This window comes from Astatotilapia calliptera, chromosome 12, assembly GCF_964374335.1.
Source record: "Astatotilapia calliptera chromosome 12, fAstCal68.1, whole genome shotgun sequence".
NCBI lineage: Eukaryota > Metazoa > Chordata > Actinopteri > Cichliformes > Cichlidae > Astatotilapia > Astatotilapia calliptera.
The window spans coordinates 5,763,414-5,777,174 of record NC_137433.1 but is presented as its reverse complement, the minus strand read 5'-3'; the positions used below and the strand labels follow the sequence as shown (position 1 = coordinate 5,777,174).

General features: G+C 40.4%; 1 long non-coding RNA gene across 1 annotated transcript; it reads left to right on the top strand.

Annotated features, from left to right (window-relative positions):
- The first annotated feature begins 8,508 nt into the window (after positions 1–8,508).
- On the top strand, positions 8,509–9,271 carry LOC145432319 (uncharacterized). Its single transcript, XR_013912607.1, has 2 exons — positions 8,509–8,768; positions 8,857–9,271. It is a non-coding gene; the product is annotated as an uncharacterized LOC145432319 (long non-coding RNA).
- The last annotated feature ends 4,490 nt before the right edge of the window (positions 9,272–13,761 follow it).

Genomic DNA, 13,761 nt, shown 5'->3' with positions numbered 1-13,761 from the left:
CTACTGGTGGTGGTCAGAGGGCCCGGTGGCGCCAGTGTCCGGCAGCCTCGCCTCTGTCAGCGCGCCCCAGGGTGGCTGTGGCTATAAAATGTAGCTTGCCATCACCAGTGTGTGAATGTGTGTGTGAATGGGTGGATGACTGGATATGTAAAGCGCTTTGGGGTCCTTAGGGACTATTAAAAAGCGCCATATAAATACAGGCCATTTACATCCAACATCATAGCATGGTTGAAGGGTGTTTCTCCCTTTTCTTCTTTATATTTTTAATTTTCATTCATTGCCTCTTATAAATGCAGTTACCACTGTATCAGCAAATAGCTCACAACCAATGTACTGTTAACTATTATCAGAAAGAAAACATGTCTTCATGTGTGATTGATTAAACCTTCACAGCCTATCAATGAACACTGTACTCTGCACCTTCCTATCCAAGCTAGGTGATCAAGCAGACCTCCCCCGTGTTGTCTAAATTGCATCAACTATGGTTATAAAAAGAAAGAAAGAAAGAAAAACAGCACTGAATGACACAGAGTGAGAGTCCACTAACAGTTGGCAATGTCTTTTACATACAGTCTGTGGGCATTAAAAAGATAATAACCATATTTAAAGGCACACACACACACACACACACACACACACACACACACACACACACACACACACACACACACACACACACACACACACTGACTAAAAGTGTAGCTTGGGAAGACATAAGTGTGGCTATAGTTCTATAAGACAGAAACGACTTAGCTAAATGCAATAAAAGCAGAGACATCATTTTCTGCAGGGGAAAGTCTGTTTAATGTTACAATATTAAAATCTAATATTTGTGCAGTTTGAAATAGGAATCCAGTGCTTTTTTTTATATATATCTTTTGTCACATTGCTTCACACTCAGATAATTCCACACCAATTAAAAAAAGTCTGTTAAACAATAAGCTCTTATCTTCTGCTTGGGAAAAACATTTTTACTGGTCTGAATTTTACCTTTGAACCAAACGAAATGCAAAATACCACCACATCAAATGACATCAAATCAAATGTTTATGTGAAACAACTCTGCAGAGAACAAAGGCCATTTTGCTTTCAAGATAAAGTAAAAGATATTATTTTTAAAAAATATAAGAAAAGGGCCTACATATTTGAAGAAAAGTATCCATTGCAATAGTAGTGATTAGCATTTAAATGAATAGTTTGATGAATAATTAGATAAACGCTTATGTTATAAGGATATTATACTGCAAAGGTCAGTGCGATTTGACGTTCTGTTTGCAGTAATTCTGGGAAGTGTAACGCCGAAGTCACAGCCGACAAAATGATTCCCGGCGCTGATAATAAGTTCCAATCGGCAGCCACCTTGCCACAAAGCCCTCCATTAGCGGCTCTCTCGTGGGGACTTTGTTACGCAACAAGCTGCGATGCATCAGTCTCCAAACACGAGGCAACAAATTATCAAATGTGCCCTAAAAGATCAGAGCTGCTCAGGAGAGACGCAAAAACAGGGCGAAGAGGAGGAGCAAGTGAGGGGCTCATTAGAAGTTAGCTTTCATTACGAGCAAATTAGAAACTTTCACTGTGCAGACAAAATGTAGAGAGTGGGAAGGAAGGAAGGGGAAAAAATGTGTTTTAGCCTGTGTGTGTGTGTGTGTGCATGAGGGTGGAGGGGCTACAAAGGAGCTGAAAATGACTTTTTAATCACATCATTAAAAGGGCTTTGAATTATGAATTTGTCACAATGGATGTCTTTAGGCGTGGGGGCCAAAAAATGAGAGAAGGCTTTTTTTTTTCGCTCTTTTTTTATAGAATGAGGCCAAGGTTCATAGCTGCTGTCTGTTAGCATGGGTGGGAGGAGGTTACTGGTTGAGCGGAGGTGAGATTTAGCTTATTAAAGCCAAACAAGGATGGCAATAAACCTCAACGAACAAAAGCCGAAGCAAAACAAAAGGAGCAATCAAACCTCTTCAGTGAAATCTTTACATTTTCTGGCTCAGGATTTGGAAAAAAAATTACAAATTTTTACATGTGCTGATGTGCAATGTTAAATCTGAAAGTTTGCAGCTGCGGTACGGCAAACTAAGAGGTGCGGCATGTAGTGAACAGCGAGGTGGCATGATACAAGCTGATGGTCATATCTGCTAACAAACAGAGGCCACATTTGGCAGGAGTATAGGTGAAAGGGAAGCAGGAGTGAAAACGATAGAGCGGAGAGGTGGAGGGAGATAAAAAGCCGTTGAAGATTGGAAAAAGGGGGAGGTGGAAGTTAGATAAATGCTCTTCTTGCATTTTTTTCCCCCTTTTTTAAGCCTAACCCTATCTCTCTAGGCTCTCTCTGTGCAGAGAACAACTCACTCAGTGGAAATCAAATGTTGATAAAGAGAAAATTGCATTGGATGAGTGTGAGGAAAACAGGAAAGATACACCCAGAGGAGCCCCACAGGAGCAGTTAGGAGGAGGGGGCCGAGCGAGAGAGAGAGAGACAGAGAGACTGTGGGAGGATTAAGAGAGAGGGGGATAGAGAGACTAAGAGATGGACAGGAGGGAGCGGCGGGGGAAAAAAGAGGACAGGATGAGAAAATGCAGTTAGATCTCAGAACCCGATAGAGACCACACAGACCAGAAAAACGAAATCAAAGTAACACACACACATTTGCATGCGTGCCCTTATTTCCATACACAAGGATCCTAAACACACTTGCCATACAGACACACAAACACTGACAGGCGCTCTCTTGCTGTCTCTTGATGTACTGACAGTATTAGGACCTGACACAATGAGGAAACAGGTTTAGGGGGCAAACACAAACAAAATTAGAAGGAAGAAATTGGCCTTCTTGTTGCACTGTGCTACTCCTCCACAGACACCTCAATTCTCTCATTACAATCCATTATAGCGCCCATCCAAAGACAAAAGAGTTTCTCCTCCACAGGTAATAGGAAATCAACTTGGCACTCTATTGTCCACTGTTCCCCATCGGTACCACCGGCTCAGGAGTTGGGCTACGTTTAAACCACACAGACAACAACAAAAAGAAAACATCGAGGTCTTTTTGCAGTGTTGTAAATTAAAAGCTGTCGTATTGCAAGTAAAAGCTGCAACACAGAGACAGGATACAACTGTCTTCTTATTCAGGGCCTATATTTGAAGCTTTTGGCCCAAAGTGGTATTGATTCTTTTGTCACGGCAGGTGTCATCGATGGACAGCGCCATAGCCTTGCTGTAACCAGTGTTACATTTTTTACTACCATTTGCATTTTGTGATTCAAGTGATTCGGTGCAAAGTGTTCCTTTCCCTCCTCCTGAGCTATAATTTGTGACAGGTTTTTGGAAATCGGAGCTCTCGCCTATCTCTATTCAAGCATGAGGGATCCAGTCATTTTCTCTACAGCACATTAACTTTGCGAGTGTAAAAGGAAAGAGGAGTGCTGAACCGTGGGATAAGTAGGGTTCTTAAGAGGCTGGCTTCACAGCACAGCACTGCGATGTGCATTAAGTTACTAAAGGAAGAAAATCTCAGGGTCTACAGGTGAACTTGCCCATTCTGCTTTTGTCACATGGCAGCAACTGTGATTTACAGCAGATATAACACAGATGGGAACTCTACACTGAAGCACGTAAAACAGATGGAAAAGGGCAAGGTGATAGGTTTCTGGAAAAAAGGGATTTACAGTTCCATTAATATTTTGTAGTTTTACTTCATTGTCATGCTTAACAATACAGTGCATGATAGTTTAGTTAGCCTGTGTTACATATGACTGCTTGGGTTTGTGCTATAGGCATGTAAGTTGTTTCATCAACTACTGAAAAACAAGACTGATTAAAGTCATTTGAGAGAAAATGCAGCTCTACTGTACATCTAAACTCTTAAAAATATGTTGATACATTTTCAGCTCTGTTCTGCTTTACTATAGATATTCATTCTCTGCTACTTCAAGCTTATGCTCTGCTACAAGAGTGTCAAACAGAAAGGCCCCAGGCCCAGAATTATCCCAGCAAAGACTCTAATCTGGCCCACTGGATGTCTTGTGGGCATGCATTTTGGACTTTCAACTCTAACAACCACCCCCACAGCCTTCATTTAATTAATTAATTTTTTTTTTTTTTTACAAAGTATTCAGAGTAAAATAAATAAAATAGGATATTTTCTGTGAACTAATAAAAACCTTCTGCTTTATAATTACAGGAGACTTTAGGAGCAATGAGTTACCAGAAGTTTTTTTTTCATAGCTTTACACATTAATTTCTTACAATTTAAGGCCAAAGAGTTGTGGTGACAGATTTCTTTCATTAACCACAGCAGCAAATCGCACTTCTTTTTCTTATATTGAGATATCGCAGAGATTAAATGTGCAGTTAAACTACTTCACATCGACAGAAACAGGAGTTTCACCAGTATGGCTCACTAAAGATCAAAGTGGCACGTATATGAACCCACAATGACGTCCAACCATGAATACATGTAGTTTCCAGTGTTGCTACATGTTGCTAAGGACTAAATTAGCTTTTCCTGACTTTATTGGCTTCTGATTAATTTACAAAACCAAACATGGATATTTGTGTTTCCATGTTCTATCTGAGGTCTCTAAAAATAATAACATCTCCTCTAAATATCTTTTGCAAAGCTAAAGGGATTTTCTGTATTTTTATCTTCCTTCTATTTTACTAGAGTAAAGATTAAATCCACTGAAACTTTAGAACTACTACGAACACACACAAAACATAAAGGAAGCTGAATAAAACACAATGGAAATAGAAAGAAACAAAATCTCACAAAACACTAAACACTGTTTCCTATTAGCTGTTTAGCTGTTTACTGTTAGCTTGTCATTTCAGCAGCTCTTTCATCACGTTATTGTCTCTCCAAAAACACTTTAGTTGTGTTTTGGGAGTTTATTGTGAGCATTTTTTAAAAAAAATTTCTGTTCGGTTTTGTTTGCTTTTGCAGCATTTTTCTTGTTTTATGGTGTTTTATTAAGTTGCGATGCGTTTGACCACCGCATTTTACTCTCCCATGAAACATCTCAAGACTAATATTGAGGTCATTACTCAAAAAACAAATGTACTACTCATTCTCTCACCCCAACCAGTCGCAGCAGATGGCCCCGCCCCTCCCTGAGCCTGGTTCTGCTGGAGGTTTCTTCCTGTTAAAAGGGAGTTTTTTATTCCCACTGTTGCTTCCTCATAGGGGGTCATATGATTGTTGTTGTTTTTTCTTCTCTGTATGTATTATTATAGGGTCTACCTTACATGAAGCGCCTTGAGGTGACTGTTGTTGTGATTTAGCACTATATAAATAAAATTGAATTGAACTGAAATTAATTACTTGTTATTATTCTTTTTACTGTAATCTATTGTTTAGTTGCTTCTCTCTTGTTAGATAATTCTTTAATATTGCATGATGCCTTTTCAGGTAACAACATGTTAAACCTGTTAAACGGTTTTTTTTCTACATAATATGCATGTAATTTGAGAACACAAATAACAGTGTAATTATTCAGTAATAAATGTAATCTGATTACCTAATTTAAAGAGGAAAATGCATTGCATTACTGCAATAAAGACAGCCGTGAGAGTGCAGGGACCTTCTGACTCTGGTAACCTCTGGAGATGCTAGACTCTCACAGCTAGCTTTATCTGCAGCAGCTCCAACCTTCTCAGACACTGATGATTCAGTATTAATAATGCATTATTTCATAATGCATCAGTCACAGGAGCTGACTTTTTTCAAAAAAAAGAAAAGAAAAAAAGTACTGTTGATATTTAGATTTAGTTACTTATACATATCTGAATACTTCTTTAGTAAAGTAAGGATTTCAAGTATTTATGCTGCATTTTTATGTAAGTGGGGGTATTTTATAACATGTGGGACAACCTCACTGCTAAGCCTGAATCTTTGGATTAGTTTGAGACTTTTTCCCACAGAAAGTGAAAACGAGTTTAAAGCTGCAGGAAGCTGAGTGCAATAGCTGACCAGTGGGTGGTTATTGCCAGTATCAAGTGAGTCAAGCTTGTTTGTAAAAACCAGCATGAAGCAGCAGGCAGACTGCTGGCATCCAAACATCGTTCCATTTGGTTGGAATGATGGTAGGAATGCCTCCGTTCTGCTAATATCTCTACAATAGCAAATAAACGAGTAAAATATAGAAGGAAAATGAAGATTTTAATCTGAAATTTTAAATAGCACTTTCCACCAGTATCATTAAAACATGAAGTCAGGGAGCATCTCTGGGAAGATTGGCTTTGGTTCCTCCTACAGAAGGCTTTATAACAGGGAGCACTGAAGCTTTTCTTAAGGCTCATCTATGTTTAGGTCCACCGCCTCACGTAAACCCTACACTGATTTTATCTGTATGTTATTCTGTTCTTTTACTTTTTTGGTGTGGTGCCAAGTCAAAGAAATACAGCACACATTAATGGTGTCTGTGGGCGGCATATTTGTAGGGTTTCATATCATAGTGGTGCTCACTTTTAATGCTTTAAACAAGAGCTTCAGTCGCAATTGGAAATGTCATTCTCCATTCTGGGTGCTAATCCTTTTAAGCTGTCCTAGTCTCCTTGTGGCACCAATGGACACACTGAGCACAACTTCAAATACATACAGTGTAACATAAACATGTGAGGAGCATATTCATGTGTACTAACAGACACACGGTGAGCTAAAAAGCCTCACTGTCGCCAACTTGGAAGGTAGCTTACATGGCCCTGATAATGCAGCACAGTGGGGAAGCATTGGTAAGGTTAAGAACAACAGCAACTAATCATTTTCTGATGATAGAGAGCGAGAGTGTTTTAGTGCAGAAAGAGCCTGGTGAGAGAGTGGTTACGAAAGCAGTGCTAAAAGCAGCAATTTGGGCCTGTATTACACAGATTACTGCATCTCGCTACAATCCCCTTTGAAGACAAAGTCAAACTGCTTCAACCCCTGTCACATTATTTTATTGTTGTGGCTTTTCCAGACTTACAGGCCCGCAGATATACTGCAGTTTGTCTGCTTGCTCAGAAACATAGCCGGAGATTGGAAGAAAGGTAAGAGCAATCTCCCAGAGTCTCCCCATCAGTTGAAATAAGCCTTCAGTGGGGATCAATGCCACTAAGATGACAGGGCTTTATTTTCACTGATATGACTCACTGAAATGTGACAGCAAAAAATCTAAACTGTTTATGTTCTGGGAGTTTTCACGTGGTGGCCGGGGGTTATATCTCAGGATATATAAAAAAAAATGAAGCCTGAGATGAACATCAACACTGGACATTTTACAGCATGTCATTATTTATTTAACAGAAACTAAGCCAAACTGCAGAAGCAGGCAAAAAAAAACAAGTACACCCCATGATTGCCATAAATACCTCGGGAACTTTGGCCCATTTTTCTTTGCAACGCCGCTTCAGTTCCTTCAGGATGTGGCCCTTTGGCTTTGAGGCCATTAGATTATGTACAGCGCCTTTAAGGTCCTCCGACAACATTTTAAACAGGTTGAGGTCTGGACTTTGGGCTATTGTGAAACATTAACTCTTTTCTTTTTCACCCATTCTCTTGAACCTTTGCTAGTGTGTTTGGGATCATTGTCCAGTTGCGTCACCATATTGTACCACCACCATACCTGACAGTTGGTAGTATTCTTAGGTTTGAAAGCCTCACTTTTATTCGTTTAAACATACCTCCTGTCATTGAGTCCAGTAGCTCAATCTTTATCTTGTCTGACCATAAAACCTTTTTCCAAAATGCATTTGGCTCGTCCATGTGGGCAGCTGCAAATTTCAGTTGAGCTTGAAGGTGTTTATTCTGGAGCATCAACTTCTTTCTTGGTCGACAGCCTCTCAGTCCATGTCGATGTAAAACTGGCTTGCTGGTGTTCCAGCAGTTTCCAGTTCATGGCGCGATTGAGTCTTGGTGGTTCCTGAGCATCCAATTTCCTCTCTATGTGGGTGAAAGTTTGGGTCTTCCCCCAGACAAAGCTGTGACACATCCATATAAAATGACTCTAAGAGACCTTCCCACCTAGAGTTCACTGAACTTTCCCATTGCGCTGAGTATTGGTCAGTTAATAAATGCCTGCAGGCTGGTAAAGAAAAACTACCAGGTGTGGTCAATAATGATCACTAACAAGAACGAATAGGCCTCAGCCCTGTCAAGTTAAAAGATCTTTTAGAATCTTCAGCAACACTTAGTAAAAATATATAAATTTGAGCCTGTACAGTGGGGCAAAAAAGTATTTAGTCAGCCACCGATTGTGCAAGTTCCCCCACCTAAAATGATGACAGAGGTCAGTAATTTGCACCAGAGGTACACTTCAACTGTGAGAGACAGAATGTGAAAAAAAATCCATGAATCCACATGGTAGGATTTGTAAAGAATTTATTCGTAAATCAGGGTGGAAAATAAGTATTTGGTCAATAACAAAAATACAACTCAATACTTTGTAACATAACCTTTGTTGGCAATAACAGAGGTCAAACGTTTACTATAGGGCTTTGGAGCGTGATGTCACGGGGGGTGGGCGTGGAAAGGATTTTGGCCCGATCCGCCATTTTGGGGGTCTAGCGCAAGTGAAAAGGGAGCGAAGTCACACACAACACCGGCAAGAGAATAAGGTTGAAAATGGTTTATCTTTTCATTCTTTCCCAACCTGGAAGCAACATGAGGCAGCTCGTGTATTGATGTTACCAAACGAAGGCGTCTAGCCTGGATAGCAGCTGTGAGACGAGCTGACGTGCAGTTCTCTTCCATCTCCAGATATCTGTTGGTGCTCCAGACATTTTCATTCCGGTAAGTTCTAAATATGTTCATATCACTCTTTATAGTTGCAGAACTACCTTCTATCTATAGAGATGCTAATTATTTGGCATTATTGCAGCAAACCAGCCTATGAAATGGATGAAACATCGTGACTGGGTTCCAGTGCTACACAAGGGACCTGCTGCAAACATACCACCATGCCAATCAGATTACTTCTTCCATGTGAGGGTGAAGAGGTGACCCTTCTGGATAAGATGGTGAAGGTTTGCTGCCGTTTTGATGAACAGTGTGATAATAAAACCAGGGGAAATGAAACCTGCTCCTGTTAAATATTCTTAAGTATTGTGCTGTTAAAATTGTTGTATTTTTTCAAAAGATACAGTAAATAATGTTAGTAGTGGGTGATGTCATGTAAACACTCATGATTTTGTGTAAACATTTTGTCATTTGTAAACTATAAATGACATGGATTCTACATTGTAACTGATGTGATGTTCTATAAGGTGGTTTCAATAAAAAAAAAGAGGCAAAAATTAGTTTGTTTCTTTATTCAACTTTTGAACAGTGGGACTCAGTCAGTATATATTCAGTAAATGCAAATTATTTACATGACAGTGCACTACAGGCATAAATCTAGACCCCTAGATAAAACATTATGGGTCATTCCCACAACCCACAGCTTTACTGTGTTCCAGCAAAGTATCCAATAGCAGTGACAACTCCTCCACAGTAGCAGGTGGGATTTTTCCACCCCTCCTTTTACCTGTCACTACAGATGGTCTGTTTATGTTTTGATCAAGAGCCTTTTTTTTGGGCAGCTGAAGAGGAGAAGTCTATCTTATGGCCAACCTCTGGCTGTATCTTGGTCATATTACCCAGCAAAACCCAGTATGCAGGTTCATCTGTAACAGTCCTTGTGCCACAGATCAACACTGTTGCTTCTACATTAAACAGAAGAGCAGCGACATGGCTGCAGGTCTCTGCGACTCCGGCCATACAGGTGCAGTGGGCGGCTTCAACCTTCCCTGTGATGCTCACAGTGACCCATGGCTGCAATGCTGGTTCATTCAGTCTTTGAGAGTGCAGGACCTGAAACACACACAGACAAAGTTCATTTAAAGACAAGAACTAATGAGCCAAGGCCGACGTAAATGTGTTTTATCTACTTTATCATAAATGTAACAAAGTGTTTAGAAAGTTAGCACATACATGTAATTTTTCATTTTTTTATGTATCCATCTATAGAACGCTGCATGTTATATTCTAAATCTGCCTGTTCTCTGTCAGAAACCTGCCTGCAGAAAATGAACCTAAAGGATGTAATGCAAGGATGTCATCACTTTAGAGATGGAGAAAGCATAAAGTGACAATTATGAATCACTTAATATGATAAGGAGATTCTGCAGGTCATTGATCAATATATAAAATTAAAACAAAATGTATTTTTAGTGACACAAGATACAAACATGGAAGCAAGATGTATAATAAGGATTATTTATAATAAACATTAATAAATTAGTGCAATTTCTTTAACCATAAAGAATAACAATCCTTCAGGACAGTGTCACATCAGTGCACTGAACTCATTATGTTATCCACCTAACAGCCTCCACATGTTCTCACTGTCATTTCCCCTCATGAATGAATTTATGCTGCACTAATCTGAATGTTTGCAGGGAAATCAAACGCATTTCACTCGCAGTACTCAAGCTGACTTACCTTTGCTTGAATGACGACTTGTACGCGCTGACTCCACAGACAAGGTACGAGAATATGTCAGGCTACGTCAATAGCGGTTGGTCTTCAGGGTTTCTACTCCACGGCCTTATTTCATACGGGTCCACATTTCCAATGCACGCTATTTTCTGCAAGTACCGCTGCTTCGCCTCTGAATGAAATCGGTCTCTATACAGTTCATTCTCTTTTGAGCTGCTTTTAAGCATCTTTCTTGTAGTCGTCGTTCCAACACAGTGTGTTTGGTTTGATTCGTAGACCCCGAAAATGGCGCTGCGCTCCCATAATGCATTGCGGTGTGACGTCAACTCCAAAGCCCTATAGGTCTTTACCAGGTTTGCACACACAGTAGCTGGTATTTTGGCCCATTCCTCCATGCAGATCTTCTCGAGAGCAGTGATGTTTTGGGGCTGTCGCCGAGCAACACGGACTTTCAACTCCCGCCACAGATTTTCTATGGGGTTGAGGTCTGGAGACTGGCTAGGCCACTCCAGGACTTTCAGATGCTTCTTACGGAGCCACTCCTTTGTTGCCCGGGCGGTGTGTTTTGGATCATTGTCATGTTGGAAGACCCAGCCTCGTTTCATCTTCAAAGTTCTCACTGATGGAAGGAGGTTTTGGCTCAAAATCTCACGATACATGGCCCCATTCATTCTGTCCTTAACACGGATCAGTCGTCCTGTCCCCTTGGCAGAAAAACAGCCCCATAGCATGATGTTTCCACCCCCATGCTTCACAGTAGGTATGGTGTTCTTGGGATGCAACTCAGTATTCTTCTTCCTCCAAACACGACGAGTTGAGTTTATACCAAAAAGTTCTACTTTGGTTTCATCTGACCACATGACATTCTCCCAATCCTCTGCTGTATCATCCATGTGCTCTCTGGCAAACTTCAGACGGGCCTGGACATGCACTGGCTTCAGCAGCGGAACACGTCTGGCACTGCGGGATTTGATTCCCTGCCGTTGTAGTGTGTTACTGATGGTGACCTTTGTTACTTTGGTCCCAGCTCTCTGCAGGTCATTCACCAGGTCCCCCCGTGTGGTTCTGGGATCTTTGCTCACCGTTCTCATGATCATTTTGACCCCACGGGATGAGATCTTGCGTGGAGCCCCAGATCGAGGGAGATTATCAGTGGTGTTGTATGTCTTCCATTTTCTGATGATTGCTCCCACAGTTGATTTTTTCACACCAAGCTGCTTGCCTATTGTAGATTCACTCTTCCCAGTCTGGTGCAGGTCTACAATACTTTTCCTGGTGTCCTTCGAAAGCTCTTTGGTCTTGGCCATGGCGGAGTTTGGAGTCTGACTGTTTGAGGCTGTGGACAGGTGTCTTTTATACAGATGATGAGTTCAAACAGGTGCCATTCATACAGGTAACGAGTGGGGGACAGAAAAGCTTCTTACAGAAGACGTTACAGGTCTGTGAGAGCCAGAGATTTTCCTTGTTTGAGGTGACCAAATACTTATTTTCCACCCTGATTTACGAATAAATTCTTTACAAATCCTACCATGTGGATTCATGGATTTTTTTTCACATTCTGTCTCTCACAGTTGAAGTGTACCTCTGGTGCAAATTACTGACCTCTGTCATCATTTTAAGTGGGGGAACTTGCACAATCGGTGGCTGACTAAATACTTTTTTGCCCCACTGTATGTACAATTTTGACCCTGTGTGGATTCAAGAAAAGTAAAACACCAAATTCTGTATTTTTTTAAAGTCATTGCAGATGTATGCTATCCAATCACTCTGCCTGGAAAACCCCCAAATTGCCATGACATTAATGCCCACAATGAGTGTATCTTCTGACCACAACTGTAGCTACAGACAAAGCGTGGCAGAAAGTGTTGTGGGGGGAGGGGAGGTATTATTAGCAGGAAGGAAATAGAGAACCCTGAGATTTAGTTACACGCAACTTGAGAACACTGAGAGAGAATGAAGCAGAAAGAAACAAGATATCAGGGTTAAAGCAGAGTATGGAGGGTGGAGTGCATGATGGTAGGTCGATTCTTATTCAAGAGAAGGAAAATAATTCTTCAAAAGAGAAGAAACTAGAAAAAGAAAAAATCAAAATGTGAAAGTTTCATGGCTAGCAAGTAAACTTAAAAGAAAAGGGGAGATAGAAAATTAAAGGATGATAAGCAGAGCAAGAAAAAATAAAGTGGAATATAAAAACAGAGGGTGGAGTGTGCAGTCGGGAGGCTGATGAATGAGTCATAACTCAGCTTCATTAGCGACTATGTCTCTTGACCTATCGACATCCACATCGCACCATGTAATCTTTGCACATCGATCCACTGACCTCCTGAGCTGCAGGGTTGTTACTGCTCCTCATTGTTTTACCTTCTGCGCTCCTATATATTCGTAAAGCACTCCCGGGCCGCATCTCAGCTTCAAACCCCCCTCTCCACCATTAATATTGAACTTCCACAAACAAATACAAAGGTCAGGATTTGTTTATGCATCCGGCAGGACTGTAGAGCACATCTATTCAGCAGGACAGCCAAATGTCAACGTAAAGATGCTGAATGTGTAAAATCAAGATACAGCAGGCTTAAAACTCACTTTTCTTAAGAGGGGATCTTTAAAAATCGTTCTGCTGTGAGGATTGTGATTAACTGATGGTTTCTTGTAAACCTAATGAAGTTTTTATCATAAGTTTATTCATTTACAAATGATCTACAGGTCTATGCATCATTACTATACTGGAATAATTTAAAGAACAGACACCGTTTGGCAGGTTAAAAACATATAAATGGAAGCTTTTGGTTTTTGTATGTTTGTTGTTTGTATCTGAACATTTACGACTCTTAAAAAAACAATTTGTAAACATGAAAAAGTATTTAAAAAATGGACTAGATCTATTAGAGAGGTGACTATAGCGCTACTACTCTTTGTTGCTGTGTATTTGTGTAAGTGCCAAAAAAATAAAATAAAATAAAGTCCCTGCTGAGAAAGAAAACAGGTTTTACCCAAATGGTCCAAATGGATTCTTAAATAGTGCTTTTCTACTCTTCTGGAGTACTCAAAGCACGTTATACAACATGCCACACACAATCACTTTCTTCTATGCTTTTAAGTGCTCACTAACACTAACATTCACACACAATGATACTCTGATGGATGCATCGGAGAGCAACTTGGGGTTAGTATCTTCCAAGGATACAGGGCGAGCCAGGGATTGTAGCACTAACCTTCCAATCAGTAGATGCTCTTCCTCCTGAGCTTAATTACAAAACATCTATTTAAAAAAAGTATTTATATTTATAAGTTTGATTTTTCTCACCTC